This window comes from Carassius carassius, chromosome 17, assembly GCF_963082965.1.
Source record: "Carassius carassius chromosome 17, fCarCar2.1, whole genome shotgun sequence".
NCBI lineage: Eukaryota > Metazoa > Chordata > Actinopteri > Cypriniformes > Cyprinidae > Carassius > Carassius carassius.
The window spans coordinates 22,856,825-22,871,243 of record NC_081771.1 but is presented as its reverse complement, the minus strand read 5'-3'; the positions used below and the strand labels follow the sequence as shown (position 1 = coordinate 22,871,243).

General features: G+C 46.9%; 1 long non-coding RNA gene across 2 annotated transcripts; it reads left to right on the top strand.

Annotated features, from left to right (window-relative positions):
* Positions 1-548: 548 nt before the first annotated feature.
* LOC132161332 (uncharacterized) lies at positions 549-12,634 on the top strand. 2 transcript variants are annotated; one of them, XR_009438148.1, is made up of 5 exons: positions 549-798; positions 7,389-7,510; positions 7,610-7,710; positions 9,064-9,570; positions 12,235-12,634. It is a non-coding gene; the product is annotated as an uncharacterized LOC132161332 (long non-coding RNA). The 2 variants fall into 2 exon arrangements; XR_009438147.1 differs by lacking the exon at positions 12,235-12,634 and having other exon boundaries at positions 9,064-9,616.
* Positions 12,635-14,419: the final 1,785 nt, after the last annotated feature.

The window sequence follows — 14,419 nt, the reverse complement described above, 5'->3', positions numbered from 1 at the left end:
TACACCATGCGATTATGCTCCATAACTGGGTCTGCATAGGAATACTACAGAAATAAACATCTGAGTTGAGTATCAATGATATCTGCAAACCTTCCTGACAGAACACACATGCATTTAAAACTACTACATCGTTATTTCCCCTCTTTAATTATTGCTGTGGGCTTTTTATATTGTAGAGAAGTGACTGGAAACTAAAGTTAGTAACAGGGAGAAACACACATTTTGGATCATCTGCATTAGCTGCTTGGATTTACTGCACTAGAGCAGTGCTTTTCTGCTTTTCTCTGTTCTAGGCACCCCCACCACTGCACATTTTGGACGTCTTCCTTATCAGTCACACATCTACAATTGTCTTTTTAAAATGCCACAGCATTTTCAAGTATTCACACATGGCATAACTGAAAGTAAACAGCACATAACAGGGACATTCTGGTATAAACAAATATTTATCACACAATATGTGTGACATGACTAAACATACACTGTAAAAAATTATTTAGCAGTTTAGTTGTTTCAATGACTTTTTTATGTTGACACAACTTGCAGTTACTGAATTTGTTCATTCAACTAAAAATTTTAAGTTTTCAGTGTCTCAACTAGTTTAAAAGTTGAATGAACTAGGTTATTTGTCCTCATAACTTAAAAAAATGTGTTGACTCAATTCAATAGCAATATCACGTTCACAACATCACTTAATCTGGAGATTCTCGTGAAGGCTGTTGAAGACAGAAGAAGGTCGTCAGCCATACTAGTCAGTTTCTCCTCAAAGTTTGGACATTTTACTAGAATACAACTTTGGTAAGTAAAATATTCGTATTTTTTGGCTTAATGTGTAAAATTCCATTTGTTGTTTTAGAAGAGTAAGTATGTTCTCTTACGAGAGCTCTCTCGTACTGCTTCTTAGCTAAGACGCTACGGGAAAAGTCTCTTTTCACGAAATACTGAAGCAAAAAATTATCCTTAATTTTGTATTTTTGTAAAGCACATTTGCAGCAGTACACAGCCATAGGCGAGACGGCTCGTTCGCTCATTGGCTTGTTCTGCGGCAACTGCACAGCCTATCGAGCGCGGGCTGATGCAACATCAGACCAATAAGGGCGCTTCGCGCCCTTCTTGCCACTTCCCGCCGAAACGGGTGTGGCCCAACCTATAAAAGGAGCTCGAAAAGGCTGACTCACCTGATTTTTCATCTCGTCAGCGAAGCTCACGCATCGCTGGATCACGGAGGAAGCAAGCGCCGTCTGAGAAAGCACATCAGCAGGACGAGCCATTCTGAAGCTGCTGGCATCGCCGCCTTCCACTGCCGTTCCTGCTGCGCTATCCGGCGCCTATATCCTTTCAATTCTGTTATATCCAAGCTGTTCTTTATGTGTGTGTGTGTGTGTTCGCCCTGCGACACACACTCGTAAAAGAGCTCGCGTCTTTTTTAAGATGCCTTCCCGCGGCTCGTCAGAGCCCCACTCAGCGAGGGAGACTGGTACGTCATCTGTGTCTCCTGCCTGGGTGAAGATCATGCAGCGCTCGCGCTCGCTGACGGCGGATGCCCCCACTGCGAGCTGTTGCCATGGTGACTCTGAGGACTCGCCTGGCCTTTTTCTCTGAGCCTGCATTCTCCGCTGCGCTGAGGCGCCGTAAAAGCATCGCTTCCAGCGGATTCTGGAACCGTCTTCAGCTCAACCGAGCTAGCCGGTTCGCCCTGCTTCACCGGCCCCCCCTGCATCGCTTCCTGGTGGGCAGCGCCCGCTGTTTGCCGGCGCGTCGTCCGAGGAAGTCGATCTCAGGGCCGCGTCGGGGGAAGAGGACACGCGCTCTCTGCTAGCTTCGGGGAGTGAGGGCTGGGCGAGCTCCGAGGATCTCGCGCCTTCTGCTCAGAAGCCCAGCAGACGAGCTGACATCGAGAAGGAGCCGGGGCCATTCCCGGCTGGATGGTATTTCCCTTTCGGATGGGCGTACTTCTCAAAGCCTGCCTCATTTCTTCCTGAGCTTCACGAAGAGGTGGCGAAAGCTTGGAACGCTCCATATTCAGCGTGAACTCGTTCGTCTGTCTCACTAGCATTCTCCACACTGATGATGCTAAAAACAGAAACTACCACTCACTTCCGCCGGTGGAACAGGCGATAGCGACGCACCTTTGTCCGCCCTCTGCTGGACGGCGGCAAAAGCGGTGTTGCCATCTAAAGCCTGCTGTGTGACGCTGCGTCGGCACTACTAACGATGGCTGCTTCATCGAAGCGCAGGTGTACGAGTTCCGCTGTGGCCGAGCTCTCACCCAAGCGCTCCGCTGTTTCAGTTCCAGGAATTGTGACTGTCTCAGCGTTTTCTGCAATGCGCAAGCCTGCACAGTTGCCCGCTTGCCTGCACACAAAAGCCGTTATCACAACAGCTTCAGCAACGCAGCTCGAGACCCCCGTTCTCGCTCTACCGGCCGTCGCCCCGCGCCGCGAGGACCGCGGCAGAGGATTACGGTGAGGCCGGGAGCCCCGAAGCCATCCTAGGAAAGCCATCTACGCATGCTGCATGACGCTGCGTCGGCACTACACACGATGGCTGCTTCATCGAAGTGCCGGTGTACGAGTTCCGCTGTGGCCGGGCTCTCACCTAAGCGCGCCGCTGTTTCAGTTCCAGAGATTGTGACTGTTTCAGCGTTTTTTGCAATGTGCAAGCCTGTACGGTTGCCCGCTTGCCTGCACACGAAAACCGTTATCAAGGCTACCCAGATATTTCCTGAAAAAGGTGTAATTTCTGGTGTCCCGGCCACGGCCGATGGTGCTATAAATGTAGTGACGATGCCCACTGCTCAGTGCCCATCTCCACATGTAAGCACAGCCCTGCACACAGGGCCTGCGCCCATAAAAGCGATCGCGCACTCTGCATAGTAAGCGTGCCCACCCCTCAGTGCCCACAATTACTATGTCACACGCGTCATGTGGTTTCTGTAAAAAACAAAACCCGTGCACGCTCGTCCGGCCACGGCCGATGGTGCTATAAATGCAGTGACGATGCCCACTCCTCAGTGCCCATCTCCACATGTAAGCACAGCCCTGCACACAGGGCTGGCGCACATAAGATCGACACAGATCGGTCGAGCGCGCCGCATAGTAAACGTGTTCACTCCCCAGTGCCCACATACACTATGTCACATACGGTGTGTGGCTTCTGTAAAAACGAGGCCCGTGCACGTACGCTCTGCACAGGCAGACAGCGAGTTGAAAGTGGTAAATGTGCACATATGCAGCCCACAGTTACTCGCAGACATATCGAGTCCCACGGGACCTGCTCAGCCTTCCCCCAGTCGGTTAAGCGCCGGGACGGGGTGAAGGAGGAGCGATCTGCCCGCTGTGATCAGCGCGCTCCCCGCCTCAAATGCGCAGCACACCCGAGCGCCGCCGTTGACCGGTCAACAGAGCGCGCTTCGCATCCAGCCCTTAGCCATTCATGCAGATGCATGGTCAGCGCTTCCAGGGGTTTCGGATTGGGTGCTAGGCATTATAAAGAGAGGCTACTCGCTACAGTTTTTTTCGACGCCCTCCGCTCTTTTCAGCGCGCGTCGAAACTACGGTCAAAACAGAAGTAGCACACATACTTCGGGCCGAAATATCAAAACTGTTGAGCAAAGGGGCTGTAGAGCCTGTGTCTCAAGCTCAAAGCGAGGGGGGGGGCTGTACAGCAGATACTTTCTGGTGCCCAAGAGAGACGGGGGTCTCAGGCCCATACTGGATCTAAGACAGCTGAACAAGGCATTGATGAAACGCAGTTTCAAAATGCTTACGACCAGGAAACTCCTCGCGCAGATTCGCAGAGGGGACTGGTTCATGTCAATAGATCTGAGGGGCGCGTATTTTCAAATACAGATAGCGTCAAACCACAGGCGATATTTGAGATTCGCCTTCGAGGGCCAGGCATACCAGTTTACAGTCCTCCGTGGCTCCTCGTATGTTTACGAGGTGCATGGATGCAGCGCTCGCTCCTCTCAGACTCAGAGGCATACGAGTGCTGAATTATTTGGACGACTGGCTGGTTCTGGCCCGATCACGAGCGGAGCTCATGGACCACAGGGCCGTTTTACTCGATCACCTCGAGAAGCTCGTCCTCAGTGTCAATTGGGCGAAGAGTTCACTGAACCCCAGTCAGACGATCCTGTTTCTGGGTATAGTTCTGAACTCGTGTTCCATGACGGCGCGTCTGTCACCACAGCGCGCAATGGGCATTCAGCGCACAGCGAGTTCTTTCCGCTGCGGCGCGACCGTGTCGCTCAAACACTGTCAAAAGATGCTGGGTCTCATGGCCTCAGCATCTCCGGTTCTGCGGCTGGGCCTGCTCCGCATGTGCCCCCTGCAGTTCTGGCTGAAGGCTCGGGTGCCGCGCAGAGCGTGGGCGTCTGGCCGGCTGCATTTCAAGGTCGATCAGAGCTGTGTTGCGGCTCTAGCACCTTGGACAGCGAACGGCTGGTACCGATCAGGTGTAAGCCTGGGGACTTCCCCGAGTGTGAAAATGGTGTCGACGGACGCCTCCACTTCGGGATGGGGAGCGCTGCTCGAAGGCAGACCTTTGGCCTATGGTCAGAACGGGAAAAGCTCCATCATATCAACTGCCTGCAAATGGTGGCAATGGAGAACGCGCTGACGCACTTTTGTCCCCATATCAAGGATCACCACGTCGTAGTCCGTGCGGACAACATGTCCGTGGTGTCCTACATAAATCGCCAGGTCGGTCTCGGGTCCCGAAACCTGTGCAGGCTGACGGAACGCCTCCTGGTTTGGGCTCAGCGCAATGTGCGCTCGCTGAGAGCAGTGCATGTGCCTGGACTGCAGAATCTGGGTCCAGACAGGCTGTCCAGAGGCAATGTTCCTACGGGCGAATGGTCTCTACACCCGCAAACAGTCCGGCTGTTGTGGGAGAGATTTGGCATGGCGGAGGTGGACCTCTTTGCGTCCCACGAAAACGCTCACTGCCCCGCGTTCTTTTCCAAGAACGAAAGCGCGCTGTCACGGTGATGGCCGTGCTGCCCGCTTTATGCGTTCCCTCCCGTCTCCCTCCTTCCGCAGGTGATAGAACGGGTGAGAGAAACGAGATGTTCAATACTGCTTGTAGCACCTCTTTGGAAGAACCAACCATGGTTCCCAGATTTGATGCAGTTAGCAGATGTCGCCCCGTGGCCGGTACCGTTGAGGAGGGACCTCCTCTCGCAGGCCAGGGGCTTGATTTGGCACCCTCAACCGGAGTTGTGGTCCCTCCATGTGTGGGCGCTCAACGGTTACCCGCTGATCTCGCAGTGGGAGTGCTAAATACCATCACTCAGGCTAGAGCTCCGTCGACACGACGTCTGTATGCCTCGAAGTGGTCGGTGTTCTCCAGCTGGTGCACAGCTCGAGGTTATTCACCCCTTAGTTGTGAGGTGACGGAGGTCCTCTCCTTCCTACAGGAGCTGTTGGATAAGGGCAGAACCCCATCCATGCTCAAAGTTTATGTGGCGGCCATCGCGGCATTTTCTGAAATGGCGTCCGGTCAGTCAATAGGAAGGAACGATCTAGTCATCCGGTTCCTCAGAGGAGCTAGGAGGCTGAATCCTCCCAGACCTCCGTCAGTCCCTATGTGGGACCTCGCGGCGGTTTTGGAGGCCTTGAAGGGTCCCCCTTTTGAGCCTATCCAATCGGTTAGCCTTCAGCATCTGTCGTTCAAGACAGTATTCTTGTTGGCTCTCGCTTCTGTGAAGCGTGTGGGTGATTTGCACACGCTCTCGGTGAGCCAGTCGTGCTTGGAGTTTGGGCCCAATTACTCAAGGGTCATACTCAAACCTAGGCACGGTTATGTGCCGAAATCCCTCAACACACCGTTTCGGGCTCAGGTTATTGCCTTGTCTGCCCTGCCGGTGTCAGGGGAGGATGGAGACTCGAGTCTTCTTTGCCCTGTCAGGGTTTTAAGAGCTTATGTGTCTCGCTCTGCTGCCTTTCGGCAGACGGAGCAGCTGTTTGTCTCGTTCGGTGGACGTTCCAAGGGAATGGCTGTTTCGAGACAGACTCTATCCAGATGGTTAGTTGACGCCATAGCGTTAGCTTACGCTTCCAGGGGCCTTCAGTGCCCGTTGGGCGTCAGAGCACACTCCACAAGAGGCGTCGCCTCGTCGTGGGCGTGGTCTACTGGGATCTCCTTGCAGGATATATGTATGACGGCAGGTTGGGCCTCGCCGTCTACATTTATCAGATTCTATAACCTGGAGGTCCCCGCCTTGCAAGCAAGGCTGTTGTCGGTATAGTCGAATCAGGGCCCTGAGGGGAATTCTGAGTTCACGAGCGATATGCGCTGCCGACTGTTATATGGGCAGTATTGCGTAAGACCCGCATTGCCACATTGGTCAGGCCTTGCCTCAGCTGTGTGATGTCATATTGCCGCATCTACGGATGCTGCTAGATATAGGACGGAGGGCTTTTTCCCTTTTCTGTCCTGGACTCTCTGTGAGTCCCTCAGGTGACTGTGCACTGTAAATCCTGGGCGTTGCTTCAGGTTTATTGGTGTGTGATCCCTGCGCGCACGGCGTTTTACATTGGGTTCCCGTAGCGTCTTAGCTAAGACGCAGTACGAGAGAGCTCTCGTAAGAGAACGTACTCGGTTACTAAACGTAACCTTGGTTCTCTCTAGAAGAGCGAACGAGTACTGCGTTCTCTGCCGTGCGCACGATTCACTCTGGTTCGCTTCGGCGATGAAATAAATCAGGTGAGTCAGCCTTTTCGAGCTCCTTTTATAGGTTGGGCAACACCCGTTTCAGCGGGAAGTGGCAAGAAGGGCGCGAAGCGTTGTTATAAGGGAAACGAATGAGCACCATAGATGAGCACCTCCCTCAGAGTTCTTCTGGAGCGCGTAACTTAACGTTACATTTGATATCGCTGACATAAGCTTAGTTCTGATGATTTTTTTACAGTCTACGGTTTAGATGAAGTTCTGAAGGTAGCATTACAAACTCTTCTTTCAGTTTTCTGAAGTAACGTTAGTCATGCAAGTGCCTCACTAGAACCTAGAACCAAGTGTAATGCTGCGTGAATATCTGTTTTTATACAGTCTATGGTGAATATACGGTCATAAGTAAATTGCATAAGTTCAAATCTATATATTTTAGAATAAAAGTAATAATAGCATATATCTTGTATAAATAGAGATACAATAACAATCGACACAAATATGTTAAATTTCCTTTTATTGTGTTATAATTCTGTGTTGTGTCATTTAAAAGCATCGTCTGGATGGTATAGTTTGTCTTTGGCATTTAAAACAAACTTGTCAATACATTTGACTTTCTCTGTAAAGATTTATTTATATATGTATGTTTATTATTTTACAGTGTTTTAACATGTTTTTGTATTTTTCATGTTTATGATATTTTGAAAGTACTGAAGATTGAGCGCAGAGTTCAATAATCCTGTGGATGGACCGCAGCGAGTCCTTTTGCAGTTATCCATCAAAATGCTATGCAGACATAATGGAAATGGCATTTACATTGTAGAACTTGGACAAAGTTGTAAGTAAATTTATTTATTTATAAATGCACATTTATTGGAGTCTATATGCTTTACGATTGTAAGGCCCTGTTTAATGCATCCCTTTGTTTTTATTAAAGCACACAGGCTCTGCGCAGGAATTCATCAAGGACATGACTGCTGGGATTACGCTTGTGGATGACCAATCTGAGCACCATCAGTCTGCAGTGATGTGGTCCAGGTAATAGAAGAAGAAGAAGAAATCTGGGTGATCTGGGGTTGTAACACATTGTGGGGTTGTGTACTGTGTTAGACTATCTGGGACTGGGACTAACAGAAATAAACTAATTTCTTCTTTCAGACGAATCTGATCTGAGTTGAATTAAAAATTGTCCTGGCTCTTCCAAGTTATTTAATGGCAGTAGACAGGTGTGTTTTTTTCTCAGCAGTCCAAAAATAGTCAAATAAAATGCACCCATCCATCAATAAAACGTGTCTCACATGGCTCTGGGGGGTGAATAAAGGCTTCCTGTAGCAAATCAATGTGCTTTTTCTAAGAAAAATATCCATATTTAAAAAGTTGTAAACACTTTTTTTCTTTTCCACTGACTATCATACGTGCAAGCCTAATTTTGTGATTCTACTTCGTGATTGGCATATTGTTGTCTCTCCTCCGCTCTTCCGTGTTCGTCACTAATCATCCGTGCATGCATGACCCCTATGTCCTATTTTCATCCACCCGGAATGGGTCTCACGAAAGTGAGAGAAAAGTGTTTAAATATGTTTTGAATAACATTTTAAATATGTATTTTTTTTACAAAAACACATGGATTCGCTACAGGAGGCCCCTATTCACCTCTCAGAGCCATGTGAGGTACTTTTTATTATGAATTGATGCACCTTATTTGACTACTTTTGGACTTTTGGATTGTTGAATAAAACACCCACCTATTGCCACAAATATTTTTTTATATAATCCGACTGGATTTGTCTGAAAGAAGAAAGTCATACGTACCTACGATGCCATGAGGGTGAGTAAAACGTACATTGGTTAACCAACCCTTTAAGAATCATGCTTTACTCTGAACATGCAGTGCAACAGACTATTATTTAAAAGGAATACCTATTTACACCAATATATTTTTGATCATTGTATAAATGGTGTGACAGATTAGACACTTAGAATTGGATTAAGAAAAAAAACCTGAATATGTTGTATTGGTTTGTCACATTTTATGTCATTCAGAAATCATGTAGAATACCAGTGAAGAAAATAATTTCCCCCCATTTTTAGCATAGTTGGTTCTGGGGGTGTATTTTGCACTTATCTTCCCATGGGAGTTTAAACTCTTTGTGTTCAGCAGAACAAAGAAATTTGTACAGGCTTTTAACAGTTTAATACAGGAAGTTATTTTGAATGTTTCTAAACGAAACCGTTGAGGAGCACCATTTACTTTTGACTTTCATTTTTGGTTAAATGTTTCAAAATATCTTCCACTTGAAGGTGAATTACAATTCACATTTATTGGTAGCTGTATGTGTGTTCATTTGTTATAAATTTATTAAGTAATGATATATTTTTTTCTTTTCCCAGCCATCCAGTGACATTAAGGATGTTGAGAAAGAAATTGAAAAGGGCATTCTGATTGCAACTGAGGAACAGCAATATGATGTGCTTCCCAAGGAATAACCAACATTGGTCTCATTTGGACATCCTGTCATCACTGACATCTCCCATGTCCCCAAGGCATTTGAACTCCTAATGGGTCTTTATGCAGTGAACATCCACTACTTCCAGCGCATTAAATACACTATTGAGGCTCTGCAAAAACTTGTGAAGATCAGCTGCTCCCACCATGTGCTCGCTACAGCGGCAGGAACTGTAGGTGTGGGGAAGTGAATGTCCAGCGCTCTCTCCACCCTCAACACCACAAATAAGGTGTCCTTGAGCAAGGCACAACTTCTCCCCGGGCGCTGCAGCATAAATGGCTGCCCACTGCTCTGGGTGTGTATTCACAGTGTGTGTTCACTGCTGTGTGTGTGCACTTTGGATGGGTTAAATGAAGAGCACAAATGTATGTCATGTCACTTTCACTTTTCAGTGTTCATGATGTGTCCATCGGCTCCACAGCACTCTTTCATAAAAAGTAGTGTTTTTTTTTAAAGGGAACTTTAGGTCCTTTGTTCCTTTCACTACATTTTAGAATGTACATTAAAGTTTATCATGTCATGACTTGGAATATGCATGTTCTCATGTAAACAAATGTTGTTTCACCTCTCATTCACCTCTGTCTGGTCATGTTGTGCTATGAAATTTAGAATCTGACTTTAGATCTTTGTGTCACACACCTGGACTCATTTTGTGTGTTTTTGCCCCTGTGACCCAGTTTCTGTCTCTATGTGGTTTGATTAGTTCCCAGGTGTGTCTAGTCATTTCCGCATGTGTTCCATGTCCCTGTTAATTTAGTCATTCCATCCACCTGTGTTTTCCCTATTATCCCTTGTATAAAAGCCTTGTCCTTTCAGTTCTGTTTGGTCGGGTCTACTCGTCTACTTGTTACTTGTCAACTTGTTACCTGTTACTTGCCACTTGCCACCTGTTATTTGCTACTTACCTTGCCTATGTTTGATTTAATAAATCCTTGTTTCGTTTATCCCTCGGCTCCGTGTTCCTTCCAGCAGCGTAAGCCGTGACAGAAGACCCGACCTAAAAAGTTAAAAACTGCGTGTTTTCTCTCCGTTTTGTTTTCCGTTTTTTCACAGTCTTTTTCTTTCCGTAGTGTGTCATGGATCCCCTCTATCGCCCCGAATACCTCCTCCTCCTGCTGGAGCAGGAGGGACTTTCTCTCGAGGACCATACTAGACGGTTTCTCGTACTAGCTAATGCCACCAGCTACCCGGACCACGCGCTCTGCACCTTTTATCACGCCAGCCTGAACTCCAGGTGCAGAGCGTTGTCGCCCGAAGATGGTCCTCGGTAGGATTTCGCCGCATTCATAGAGTGGAATCTGGTGAGAAATGGGTCACCTCTCACGGTCGGCCCAATGGAGGATCTCGCCAGGTCCACTCTGGACCCAGAGCCCAGCCTACAATCTCCCCACGGTACGAGGCATAAGCCCGAGCCCACCGATGACGGAGAGCCAGAGAGCAACCCGTCAGACCAGGTGCGAGAGCCGGCGACACTGCCTACCACGAGGGAGCAAAATGTGGAGCGCCAAATGGGTCAAAATGAGGGGGTTTCCAATTCACCTATGCCAGATCCTCCTGTAAGCCCAGGACGGGCTCCTGATCCTCTGTTAAGCCCAGGAAGGGCTCCTGATCTTCCGTTAAGCCCAGGACGGGCTCCTGATCCTCCTGTAAGCAGAGGACGGGCTCCTGAACCCCCGTTAAGCCCAGGACGGGCTCCTGATCCTCCGTTAAGCCCAGGACGGGCTCCTGATCCTCCGTTAAGCCCAGGACGGGCTCCTGATCCTCCGTTAAGCCCAGGAAGGGCTCCAGCCCCAAAGCTTACTCCAATGCCTGCTCCTCCAAAATTCCCACCCTCCCACCTACTCCTGCCTCCTCCTCCGCTGTCGTCTGGCTGCCCCTCTGCTCGCCCTCAGCCTACCATCATTGTGGTGCGAGCTCAGCGGGACCGCCATCCTCCAGCGACGCCTTGGTCGGCGTCTCCCTCACCTCCGCCTCCAGCCTCTGAGGCCTGGACTCCACCTCGGCCCGTTGACCCGTCGGCTCCACCATGGCTCCTAGCTCCTTCCTCTCCGCCGTGGCCCGGCAGTCCGCAGGCTCTGCCTGGCTCCCTCGTCCCTCCGGCTCCGCCTTGGTCTGGCGTCGTCCATCCTATGCCTCGGGACTCCACTCCTCCGGCTTCGCCTCATCCCTCCGTCCCTCCGGCTCCGTCAGGCTCCTTCATCCCCTCGGCTACACCTCAGTCCTCGGTCACTCTGGCCTCACCGCGGCCTTCCGGATCCACATCGCCGCGTCAGTCACCAGAGCCATCAGTTCCGCCTAGGACCTCTGGCTCCTCCCCGTCACCCTGGCTCTTCGGCTCTCCGTCTCCGCCTCGGGCTCCTCCTCCACTTGCTCTGTTGCCGTGGGTCGAGTCCCTGGAGTCGGTGACCATTCCTCCTCCATGGCTCCTTCCACCGTCGGCTCCACCTTGGGCCGTTATGGCTGTGGCCTGGGTCCTGCTGGGTGCCTCCTGCTTCAGATCCTTCCTGGCTCCTCCCTGGCTCCTCCCTCCGTCATCTCCTCCCTGGCTCCTTCCTCTGTGGTCCCTGTCTGCTGGCCTCCCTTTATTGTTTCTACGGTGCGAGGACGCACCTACCGGGAGGGGGGAGTACTGTCACACACCTGGACTCATTTTGTGTGTTTTTGCCCCTGTGACCCAGTTTCTGTCTCTATGTGGTTTGATTAGTTCCCAGGTGTGTCTAGTCATTTCCGCATGTGTTCCATGTCCCTGTTAATTTAGTCATTCCATCCACCTGTGTTTTCCCTATTATCCCTTGTATAAAAGCCTTGTCCTTAGTTCTGTTTGGTCGGGTCTACTCGTCTACTTGTTACTTGTCTACTTGTCTACTTGTTACCTGTTACTTGCCACTTGCCACTTGCGACCTGTTATTTGCTACTTACCTTGCCTATGTTTGATTTAATAAATCCTTGTTTCGTTTATCCCTCTGCTCCGTGTTCCTTCCAGCAGCGTAAGCCGTGACACTTTGTGCTTCCATGTGCATTCATTCCATTTATATCTTATTATACAGAAGTACAGTACACTAATTTTTTGTAACTAATTGTGATATTATATACATATATCTTGGTTTATCATTTTGACCATGACTTGCATTATGGTGGGGGGAGTGCATGTGAACTTGTGCAGGGTTAATATGCAGAGTTCAACCTTCAGATTTTCATATTGAGTTATGAAATTAAAAACAATCCCTGTGGTTTTGATCTGATGAATTGAAATGCAACTATTTGTTTCTCAATCCCATGCCAATGTTATTTATTATACATCACACTTTCAAGTGTCGGTTCAGATCTTTAGGCTTGTGTTTGTATTTTGCATTTTTTGTTTTGTTTATCAATTATCAGTTGATGTGTTGACAGCAAATTGCTTGTTCAATTTAAATGTGAATTAAAAAGTGTTGTCTCTATTATTAAATAAATGAAATAAAAAAGTGTTTTGTCATCTTTATTTAAACATTTAAGGCAGTGGGGTAACATTTGTTTATGATTATTGATCGAAGTAAAAAAAAAAAAATATATCTTTGTTGACACAACATGATTTAGTTGACTGTACTAGAAAATAATAGTCAAGTCAACTTAAAGAAATTTGTTACCTGGACTAATTCCACTCTAATTTGAAGTTGTTTCAACAAGAATTTTTTTGTCAAGATAACAAAAAAATTTTAGGCAGCAGGGTAACATAATATTTTTAGTTGACTCAACAAATTATTTTTTACAGTGTACATCCATAGTTTTAAAATTACCCCCGCTTTCACAGTCAACAGTACAATGCCAACACTACAAATTTATCCACTTAGAAGAGCTTCTTCAAAAACTTTGCAGGACAAAAATGCCTTCTCAGTGCATATTATGAGGGTGTCATAACATGCTCAGATAATGCTCACAAATCATGTTTTTGTGGTACCTGGTAAGCATGACAGCTGATGTCAAACAGCAAAGGGTTTGCTTCATTCAGCGTCACATCTGCATCAACCACTACAGTATGCCTCTCGATCACCAACACACACTCGTACGCCAGCTCTTTATCCTAGGCAGTTTAAACAGTTAAAAAAAAAAAAAAAAGAAGCTATGTTTTTAAAATATAAATATTTTGTAATAACAATATACACTACTGGTCAGTAATTTAGGGTCATTAATTTTTTTTTTCTCTCATAATAAATCAGAATATTAGAATGATTTCTAAATGATCATGTGATAGACTGGATGTTACATGTGACACTGAAGGCAGGAGTAATGATGCTGAAAATTCAGCTTTGCATCACAGGAATAAATTATTTTTTTTAAAGTATATTCAAATAGAAAACTATTATTTTAAGTTGTAATAATATTTCACAATATTACTGTTTTTTCTGTATTTTTGATCAAATAAATGCAGGCTTGATGAGCAGAAGAAATTTCTTTCAAAAACATAAAAAATAGTAATGTTTCCAAACTTTTGGTCTGTACTGTATATATATATATATATTTTTTTAATAAATAAATTAATTCATTTATTTATTTATTTTTATCAGAAAGAAGTGGATGTTTAATTATATTTACCTGATAGAGATGCAAGTTGCGGGCCAGCAGAGAGATTTTTCTTTGAGTTAGGAAAGGAAGCAGAGAGGATCCTTCAATCTTTTCCACACATGGGCAGGCAGATGCCCCCCAATTGACAAATGTGCCTTCATCAGCCTGATTTTAAAAAACACAGTTCAATCTGTTAACACACAAGCATGTATGGGAGTGTACAAATGTTATCGTACTGTGTCACATCCAGTGTTGGGCAAGTTCTACTGATTACTCCTTTGAAAAGTTATCACGTTACTGTTCTGATTACTTTATTTCAAAAGTAATTAGTTACATTACTAGGTACATTACTTTTTCTCTATGAAATTAATGAAATCCCAGCATACACGCTCCCGATAAATATTGGTTATTAAAGCATCAACATTCACAGAACACTGTTATTTTTAACTAAAGCAAGCTGCTACTGCGTGCATGGTTTGGCAGAATGCAAGCAAAGAGCGTTGCATTTATAATCTCTAAAAGACATCAAAGTCATAGGCAGAGTGTGTGTAAGGTTCCGGCCACATATGGCAACTTGGGGCAAAAATGCCACTTAATTGGACAAAAAAATGCCCCTGCACAAACAAATATAATCTATTACGTCTGTTGTTAAAAAAGTGAATATTAATAGATAGTGTCGAATGTGGCATTAAATTAAG